We start from the raw sequence: 10,971 nt of genomic DNA, 5'->3' as shown, positions 1-10,971 counted from the left end.
GACTTCACCTAGAGACGTCACTGGTGAGTCAGTGTATTACATGTACACTTACACTACACACGTGGTCAAAATTGTTGGTACCCCTCGTTTAATGAAAGAAAAACCCACTATGGTCACAGAAATAACTTGAATCTTACAAAAGTAATAATAAATTAAAAATCTATGAAAATGAACAAATGAAAGTCAGACATTGCTTTTCAACCCTGCTTCCACAGAATTTAAAAAAAAATGAAACTCATGAAATAGGCCTGGACAGAAATGATGGCACTCTTAACTTAATATTTTGTTGAACAACTTTTTGAGGCAATTACTGCGATTCCTGTAATTGTCAATGAGACTTCTGCACTAGTGATGAGCGAGCACTAAAATGCTCGGGTACTCGTTGGTCGGGTCAAGCAAATTGGAATACTCGGGTGCTCGACCTAAGCAATGAGCCCAATGTAAGTCTATGGGAAACTCGAGCATTTTTCAGGCGGCTCCCCCCGGCGGTCTGCAGAGGGCCTAAAAATTGCCCAAATCGATGGGAACAGTGCTCAAATGACATGGGGACAGCATGGGGAAGACTCCTGGAAGCATTTCTGACTCCCAGGTCACTACTGTCAACAACGTTGTCAGAGGTATTACGCCACTTTTACGGACTCACAATGAAACGTACCAAAATAAAACCAAAATGGATTTTCTGGGAAATATGTTAAGGAACACCCTTTCCATGACATGTACAATGTATATAAAGCAAAATAAATAACCAAAAACAAAAATACTCCTCCACACCTTGGGCTATGTTCACACGTAGCGTTTTTGATGCGTTTTTGCACTTTTGCATTGCTTTCAACAAAGACAAATGCATTCACTGGGAAATGTCATTTTAACATTTTACAACCTTATCTGGCCATGTGGTGTGTGACACATGCATACAGTGCTGAAAAGACATGGGAACAGCATGGGGAAGACCTCTGGAAGCATTTCTGACTCCCAGGTCACTGCCTAAAAGTGTGCCCATCATAAGTGATCCTTGGCGCATGCGAAGATGCCTCCCACCATGCACCTGTCATTGCAGACATGCAACAATCACCGTCCACATACTTGTCCCAGTGCAGCGTTCAGTTATTCCTACCCCATTCTTTGGAATGCAAGCGCAAGTATGCAGCCAGCCAACAGGCTGCAATACTATACTGCCAAATTTTTGACAGCTGCTTGTAATTGAAATGTGGCATTTTAGGCTCGTGGAGGCGGAAGCTTTTCATAATCTCATGCCGGCGGCGGCCGGGTGTCCATACTCGGTCCCCAGCCGCCACTGTTTCTCCCGGTGTCGCCTCCTCCTTCCACAAGCACGGTCCCCCAACATTACCCGTGCCCTCCCCAGTGCACTTACTGGGAAGGACCACCTAACCACAAACACATGGGCAGGTGAATGCGGCCAGGGACGATACGGAGCCAGTCCGGAACTTTTTTTGCGAGAGTTGAATTTAGCTCGGTGAAAGGACTGGCATAGAGGGAAACCGTATCTACCCTGGGTGTCATTTCTCCCAGGAAGTCCTCTAATGCAGCTTGCTGCAGAAGCAATGGCAGCCCGTCCAACATCAACTCGCACTTGTCGGTGGTGCTTTGACACACACACATCTTTCTTTGAGCATTTAATTTCTTGAATACAGAGTTGGACAATAGCCTGATCTGTAATGCGGTTTAAGAAATAACATGCATAAGTTTGGCCGATCCACATTAAAAAAGTAGCCATAGAGTGTCCGGGAACCTTCCGCCACACTTTTTCTTAGCCCGGGCTGCTTCTCGGCAGGGTTGGACGGGCCCAACAGAGAACCGGAGACTCCTCCGGCGGGCCCTGGCTTCTCCTTCAGGAGTGTTCATAATGCCGAGGTGAGGCCATGATGATGATAGAGGCCACCATCTGCTTAGTTTTCTGTTACTTGGAATGCAAGTGCAAGTATGCAGCCAGCCACCCACCCACAGGCCGCAACACTAAACTGCCAGATTTCTGGGCAGCTGCTTGCACTTAAAATATGGCCTTTTAAGCTTGTGGAGGCGGAAGCTTTTCACAACCTTATGCCGGCGTCGGCCTGGTGTCCATACTCGGTCCCCAGCCGCCACTTTTTCTCCCGGTATTGTCTAAGCCTTCCACAAGCACGGGTCCCACAACATTACCCATGCCCTCCCCAGTGCACTTACTGGGAAGGACCGCCTAACCACAAACACGTGGACAGGTGAATGTGGCCAGGGACGGTATGGAGCCAGTCCACAACTTTTTTTGCTGAGAGTAGTATTTAGCTCGGTGAAAGGACCGGCATAGAGGGAAACCGTATCTACTCCGGCTGTCATTTCTCCGTCACCAGGTTCCGCCCATTGTCACACACGACCATGCCTGGCTGTATGTTCAGCGGTGAGAGCCAGAGATCAGGCTGCTGTGTTACAGCTTTCAACAATTCTGCAGCGCTGGTTACCCCCACAGTGTACTGCTCCTGCGCATCATCCTACTCCTTCTCCTCATGTTCAGCCTCCATCTCAGAAACCACCACATCAGTTACAAGCTGGAAGCACTGCAGTACTGCCTCAGCCAAGCGGCCACAGGCTGTGCTGAAACTCATAAGCTTATTTGATAAACCTCACACTGCTTGTGAGTTGTGGACTTCTGTGAAAGAGCAGGCAGATCTGTGGCTGAGACCGCTGAACCTACAACCAGGCATGGTCGTGTGTGACAATGGCCGTAACCTGGTGGCGGCTCTGAGGCGAGGCGAGATCACACACGTACCATGCCTGGCTCATGTGCTTAATCTCGTGGTTCAGCGGTTTCTTAAATCGTACCCCGAGTTGCCAGATCTGCTTGTCAAAGTACGCCGCCTGTCAGCTCATTTTCGCAAGTCGGCTACAGCTTCCGCCGCACTTGCTGTGTTGCAGCAGCGTTTGTAGCTTCCAGCACACCGACTGGTGTGTGATGTCCCCACACGTTGGAACTCTACCATCCACATGTTGCAAAGGATTTGTGAGCAGAAGAGAGCAGTTGTGGAGTACCAGCTGCAACAAGGCTGTCGATATTCAGGTCAGACTCCACACATAAGACCTCAGGAGTGGACCTGGATGTCTGACATATGTATCATCCTGACAAACTTTGAGGAGTCCACCAAGATGGTGAGTGGCGATGACGCCATCATTAGCGTCAGCATCCCACTTGTCTGTCTTTTGCAACGCTCTCCGCAGAGAATTAAAGAGGAGACATTGCAGCCTGAGTATGATGAGATGGCTCAAGAAGCCATAATGGGCGATTACACACAGCCCAGCCTCATCTCATCTCAACGTGCATTGGGGGACAATGAGGGAGAGGAGGAGGAGGAGGAGGAGGAAGAACAGGAGCTGGTATCATGCGCTGTAGATGGTAGTACCTGTACAACTGTCGTACCGTCAGTTCAGTGTGGGTGGCCTGAGGACAGGGGGGAGGAGGAGGAGGAGGAGAGCATGGTCAGTCATCATCTTGGTGAGAACACGGAAGTCTTGCCCATTACCAGTCTGGCACGCATGGCTGACTTTATGTTACGCTGCCTTAACCGTGACCCTCGCGTTGTCAAAATGTTGGGTGACAGTCATTGCTGGTTGGTGACATTTTTAGAACCCCGCTACAAGGAGAACTTTCACTCTCTTATTCCTCAGGTGGAGATGTTATGAACTGCTACAAACACTAAGGAAAGATAGGAAAACTGTCCCTACAATAGGACTAAGCTGATTCCCTACGATGCAGCGGGGGACCTGTTCCTTGTGAACAGACCCGCCTAAGTCCTTGGCTAGTCTGAACGCAGACCTATAGATATAAGGGAGGGGTCCCTACAAGAACTAAGGACTGGGATATAGTTGGACACCTCCTAGCAGAAATTGTAGCAGAGCAAAGACAAACAAACAAACAGAAGTACTAGTGGTCAAAACTACAGAGTAAGGTACAAGGCACCTGGCTAGCTTAAGAGTAAATGTAACACTGAAGTCCAGAAAGGCCAGGAGGGCGGAGCTGGATTATATAGGCAAAAAGTCATGTGACCAGCAAAATAGATAAAACTAACAGGAGGGTTCTAACAGTACCCCCTCATCTATGAGGATCCTCTGGATCCTCCAGGCCCAGGTCTATCAGGAAACCTCCTGTGAAACGCTCTGACAAGTCTAGGAGCAGTGACATCTTCCGCCCTTACCCAGGGGTTATCCTCGGGACCGAAACCTTTCCAAGCGACGAGATACTGCAATCTCCCTCTATGCCATCTAGAATTAAGAATGCGAGAAATTTCATATTCACCGTCTTCCTCCACCGGGGGAACAGAGACAGTTGTGTCCCTATCAGAAACATCAGCTTTTTTCAATAAGGAAACATGAAACACCGGATTAATCTTCCAGGAGGTAGGAACCTCCATCCTAACAGCAGATTGGTTAACTACCTGAAGCACCTTAAACGGACCTACAAACTTCAGGCCCAATTTCTTAGAAGGAATCATCAAGCGCAGATTCCTAGAGGACAACCAAACCATGTCACCAACAGTAAACAAAACCTCTTAACGTTTCCTGTCAAAGTACCTCTTGGATTTTTTGTTAGCCTCTTGAAGGTTAAGACGTACATCAGTCCAAACTCTCTCCAAATCACTGGAAAAATTCTCCTCCTCCGGCACAGCCGATGAGGATGTATGGTTGTTAAGAGCAAATTCAGCCAGTGGCAGAAACTCCGACCACCCCTCTTGATTGTCAGCCACAAAACAACGCAAAAACTGTTCAACATCCTGGTTCTTTCTTTTTGTCTGTCCATTAGACTCAGGATGATAACCAGACGAAAATGACAAATGGACTCCCAACCTGTCACAAAAGGCACGCCAAAAACGAGCCACGAACTGAGGTCCCCCATCGGAAACAATGCCGGTAGGAATGCCATGGAGCCTGACAATTTCTTTAGCAAAAGCCTTAGCGAGTGTCTTGGCGCAGGGCAGTTTGATGAAGGGAACCAAGTGACACATCTTGCTAAAATGGTTCACGACCACCCAGATAACAGTGAAACCCTCAGAGTCAGGAAGGTCAGTAATAAAATCCATTGCAAGATGCATCCAAGGAGCACTAGGAACCTCCAGAGGGCAAAGCAACCCCACAGCAGGAGCATGTGAAGACTTAGATCTAGCACCCACAGTACATTGACGCACCCACTTAATGACTTCCTTCTGCCACCCAGGCCACCAAAAACTGCGACCTACAAGTCTCTTAGTCTCCGAAATTCCTGGATGACCTGCCAACCGAGACTCATGACACTCCACAAACAAATCTCTCCTAAAGTTCCTAGGCACAAACAACCTCCCATGGGGAGTGTTAGATGGGGCATCCTCCTGGGCTTTCAGAATCCCATCTTCCAAAACGGAGTCCAATGCTGCTATCACAACACCTTCCTGTAAAATGCTCTCCTCCTCCTCGGTACCAACCATGGGAGAAAAACTGCGAGATAAAGCATCCGCTTTTACATTCTTGGTACTCGGGATGTAAGTAACAGAAAAATTAAACCGCGAAAAAAAAGTGCCCACGTAGCTTGACGGGCATTCAAGCGCTTGGCAACATCAAGATATATCAGATTCTTATGATCAGTAAAAATCTGAATGGGAAATTTAGCACCTTCCAAGAGATGACGCCAGTGTTCAAATGCGAGTTTAATCACAAGCAATTCCCGATTACCGACATCATAATTAAGTTCGGTCTCAGAAATTTTTTTTGAAAAAAAAGCACAAGGATGTACTCCATACTTGTTTTCCTGAGACAAAACAGCACCGACCCCCACCGAAGAAGCATCAATCTCGACCAAAAAAGGCTTGGTCTCATCAGGCTGCATAAGGATGGGGGCAGAACTGAACCTCTCCTTGAGATAGACAAAAGCTTCAATGGCCACAGTAGTCCACTGAACCGTATTCGCACCTTTCCTGGTGAGATCGGTCAGCGACTTAACAATTATAGAAAAATTCTTAATGAATTTTCTGTAATAATTGGCGAAACCCAAAAATCTCTGTATTGGTTTCAAACCAATAGGCCTAGGCCATTCCTGCACCGCCTGAACCTTCACCGGGTCCATCTCAAAGCCCTCGCTGGAGATAATGTAGCCCAAAAAACTAATTCTCTGCACAGCGAACTCACATTTCTCCAGCTTAGCAAAAAGTGAATTGTCGCTAAACAACTGCAATACCTCACGTACGCTCTGCCAATGAGACTCCAGATCCGGCGCAAAAATCAAAATGTCATCCAAATACACCACCACATTCTTACCGATCAACGGTCTTAGGATGTAATTAATAAGGTTCTGAAAAAACGCTGGTGCGTTGGTAAGACCAAAGGGCATAACCAGATTCTCAAAATGACCCACTGGAGTGTTAAAAGCAGTTTTCCACTCATCACCTTCCTTCATACGTAACAAATTGTATGCCCTCCGGAGATCAATCTTAGAGAACCACTTGGCCCCCACTAACTGGTTGAACAAGTCAGGAATTAATGGCAGTGGGTAGGAATTGAATACTGTAATTTTATTAATTTCGTGAAAGTCAGACATGGACGTAAACCGCCGTACTTTTTTTTTACAAAAAAAAATCCAACAGCCACAGGTGACTTAGAAGGTCTAATGTGACCGGCGGCCAAGCTTATCTGTATGTATTCCTCCAAGGCCTTTCTCTCAGGGATAGTAAGATTAAATAAGCAACTCTTGAGAAGAGTAGCTCCAGGGACAAACTCAATAGTACAATCATAGTACCTATGAGAAGGCAAAACTTGCGACTCCTCCTCAGAAAAAACCTTCCAAAAATCCTGAATAGGTACAGATAATTCCCCTCTTTCCACAGCAGCAATGCGACCATTACAATATCTATCAGAACACTTAGGACTCCAAGACTTAATTTCATTGGTAGACCAGTCCAGTACAGGAATGTGCAATTTTAACCAAGGTAACCCCAAGACCACTGGAGCAGGCAAATTATTTAATACCGCCAAATCCAAATTCTCTTGGTGAATACCATTAATGGTGAGGGGAAATTCAAAAACCTTGTGAGTAATACCTTTCAAGGGAGAGCCATCAACAGCAACCACAGAAATAGGAGATGACAAAAGTTTGGATTCAAATTTAAATTTTTCCAAAAAACCCTCATCAATCACATTGAGTGTAGAACCACAATCCACAAATACCCGAAATTCAATCAAATCCTCCTGGAATGAGGTGCTTCCTGAAAGAAATGGTCCTTTTGAGTTTAAACACGCTATGCGGGCATAACTGACCTCTTTTTTTTTTTCTTTGTTCAAACGAAGCACACAGTTCTTAATAAAGTGGTCAGATTTACTGCAATAAAAACACAATCCTTTAGCAAACCTGCGGTCTTTTTCCTGAGTGTGGGGTGACATTGCCCCAATCTCCATCGGTTCTCCACCCTCTGAACAGACCCTCTGAAAACTAGGAGCTGCCATAGCAATAGATTTCTCTTCATTACTCCTAGCACGCAGTATCCTGTCCACACGTATGGCTAATTTCATTGCCTCCTGCAAGGTTCCAGGTTTTGGGAAGGCAATCAGCAGATCCTTAACCCTTTCACCTAGACCATCAAGAAACAAATATTTTAATGCTGAGTCATTCCATTCCACTTCAGTCGACCATCTTCTGAAGTATGTACAATAATTTTCCACATCACCTGATCCCTGCTTCAAACGTCTTAATTCAGTTTCAGCAGATGAGAGTCGATCAGGATCATCATACAACAGCCCCATAGCAGAAAAAAAATCCTCCACAGATCTAAAACATGGATCATTAGGTTGTAGAGAAAAGGCCCATCCCTGTGGTTCTTTGCGCAAAAGTGACATTATAAACCCAATGCGCTGTGATTCATTCCCCGAGGATCTGGGTCTTAAACAAAAATATAATAAACAAGTGTTTTTAAAGGAAAAAAAATCTTGCCGTTTACCATAAAAAAAATCTGGAAGTTCTACCTTCAGTTCAACAAAATGCGCTTCAGGACAGCTACTCACGTGTTGCTGGAGCTCGGCCACCTCCAAAGACAGTCCCTGCAGGCGTTGAACCAACTCCTGAACCGACACCATGCTGAAATCAGGAATTATTTCCTTAGAGTGTTTTATTTTTGGGCTGGACTTACTGTTATGAACTGCTGCAAACACTAAGGAAAGATAGGAAAACTGTCCCTACAATAGGACTAAGCTGATTCCCTACGATGCAGCGGGGGACCTGTTCCTTGTGAACAGACCCGCCTAAGTCCTCGGCTAGTCTGAACGCAGACCTATTGATATAAGGGAGGGGTCCCTACAAGAACTAAGGACTGGGATATAGTTGGACACCTCCTAGCAGAAATTGTAGCAGAGCAAAGACAAACAAACAAACAGAAGTACTAGTGGTCAAAAGACCAAGCAAACTACAGAGTAAGGTACAAGGCACCTGGCTAGCTTAAGAGTAAATGTAACACTGAAGTCCAGCAAGGCCAGGAGGGTGGAGCTGGATTATATAGGCAAAAAGTAATGTGACCAGCAAAATAGAAAAAACTAACAGGAGGGTTCTAACAGGAGAGGTCTACAAAAATTTGGCAGTACCAGAAGGCTCTTGCTGCAGAACTTTTAAAAAAATTCCCATCTGAAGACGCTAGCGGCAGAGGTCATAGTTTGTTGACCAACAAAGGCGTACTGGCGAAAGAGACGCAACTCCAATCCAGCAGAGGCAGGGGAACACTGTCAACGTTCAGGGACAGTTTTCTGACACCCGCCCAGCTTACAGGCCCCGAGGCGCAGGGTACTCTCACAAGGAGTGGAAAGTTTCAAAAGATGGTGAGGGAGTACCTTGCCGACCGCACCAGCATCCTCCGTGATTCCTCTGTGCCTTTTAATTATTGGGTATCCAAGCTGGACACTTGGAATGAACTTGCTCTGTACGCCTTGGAGGTCCTGGCCTGCCCTGCTGCTAGCGTGTTATCGGAGAGTGTTTTTAATGCCGCTGGGGGAATTATAACTGATAAGTGCACTCGCCTGTCAACTGACAATGCTGACAAGCTAACCCTTATGAAAATGAACAAGGGCTGATTGGGCTAAACTTCTCATCACCACCAAATGACAGCAGAGGAACATAAAGTCAAATCCACTGTGTTATTTCGTGAGGTGTATTCCCATACACCACTTCACACCCACACATGGCTATAAGCTTCCTCATTTCGGCTGTTTTTTCCTCTTCTCCTTATCCTCAGCCTCCACCACCACTATACCACCAGGGTGACCATGGTCCGTGTTGCCAGCATTGCAAATTCCTCTGTACTAATTTTTGGCAGCTTTTTCTTGGAAGGCATAGGCAACGACTATGGGAGACCCACTCCCCAATAATGGGAAAAATGTTTTTAAGATGCTGTTCTGTATGGCTACTGCGACCTCCACCAAATTTCCAAGGGGCATTGATATTGTCTTTTTATTCCACTGCGACCTCCACCATTCTTCCAAGGGACATTAAAACTGTCTTGTTAAGCTACTGCGACCTCCACGTCTCTTAGAAGGGGCATTAAAACCATCTTGTTAAGCTACTGCGACCTCCATTTCTCTTCCAAGGGGCATTAAAACCGTCTTGTTAAGCTACTGCGACCTCCACGTCTCTTCCAAGGGGCATTAAAACCGTCTTGTTAAGCTACTGCAACCTCCATGCCTCTTCCAAGGGGCATTAAAACTGTCTTGTTAAGCTACTGCGACCTCCACCACTTTTCCAAGGGGCATTGATATTGTCTTTTTATTCCACTGCGACCTCCACCATTCTTCCAAGGGGCATTAAAACCATCTTGTTAAGCTACTGCAACCTCCATGTCTCTTCCAAGGGGCATTAAAACCATCTTGTTAAGCTACTGCAACCTCCACGTCTCTTCCAAGGGACATTAAAACCATCTTGTTAAGCTACTGCGACTTCCACCACTTTTCCAAGGGGTATTGATATTGTCTTTTTATTAAACTGCAACCTCCACGTCTCTTCCAAGGGGCATTAAAACTGTCTTGTTAAGCTACTGCGACCTCCACGTCTCTTCCAAGGGGCATTAAAACCGTCTTCTTAAGCTACTGCGATTTCGACCACTTTTCCAAGGGGTATTGATATTGTCTTTTTATTAAACTGCGACCTCCACGTCTCTTCCAAGGGGCATTAAAACCATCTTGTTAAGCTACTGTGACCTCCACGTCTCTTCCAAGGGACATTAAAACCATCTTGTTAAGCTACTGCGAACTCCACAACTTTTCAAAGGGGAATTGATATTGTCTTTTTATTCCACTGCAACCTCCACTATTCTTCCAAGGGGCATTAAAACCATCATGTTAAGCTACTGTGACCTCCACGTCTCTTCCAAGGGGCATTAAAACCATCTTGTTCAGTTACTGCGACCTCCACGTCTCTTCCAAGGGGCATTAAAACTGTCTTGTTAAGCTACTGCGACCTCCACGTCTCTTCCAAGGGGCATTAAAACCGTCTTGTTAAGCTACTGCGACCTCCACCACTTTTCCTAGGGGCATTGATATTGTCTTTTTATTCCACTGCAACCTCCACGTCTCTTCAAAGGGGCATTAAAACCGTCTTGTTAAGCTACTGCTACCTCCACTTCTCTTCTAAGGGGCATTAAAACCATCTTGTTAAGCTACTGCGACCTCCACGTCTCTTCCAAGGGGCAATAAAACCGCCTTGTTAAACTACTGCGACCTCCACCACTTTCCCAAGGGGCATTGAAACCGTCTTGTTAAGCTACTGCGACCTCCACCACATTTCCAAGGGGCATTTAAACCGTCTTGTTAAGCTACTGCGACATCCGTGTCTCTTCCAAGGGGTATTAAAACAGTCTTGTTAAGCTACTGCGACCTCCACCACTTTTCCAAAGGGCATTGATATTGTCTTTTTATTCCATTGAGACCTCCACCATTCTTCCAAGGGGCATTAAAACCGTCATGTTAAGCTACTGTGACCTCCACGTC

This window comes from Phyllobates terribilis, unplaced genomic scaffold, assembly GCF_046119375.1.
Source record: "Phyllobates terribilis strain yellow unplaced genomic scaffold, ASM4611937v1 Scaffold_4__5_contigs__length_816908805, whole genome shotgun sequence".
NCBI classification, from domain to species: Eukaryota; Metazoa; Chordata; class Amphibia; order Anura; family Dendrobatidae; genus Phyllobates; species Phyllobates terribilis.
The sequence above is the reverse complement of the archived record's forward strand: the minus strand, read 5'-3'. Positions refer to the sequence as shown.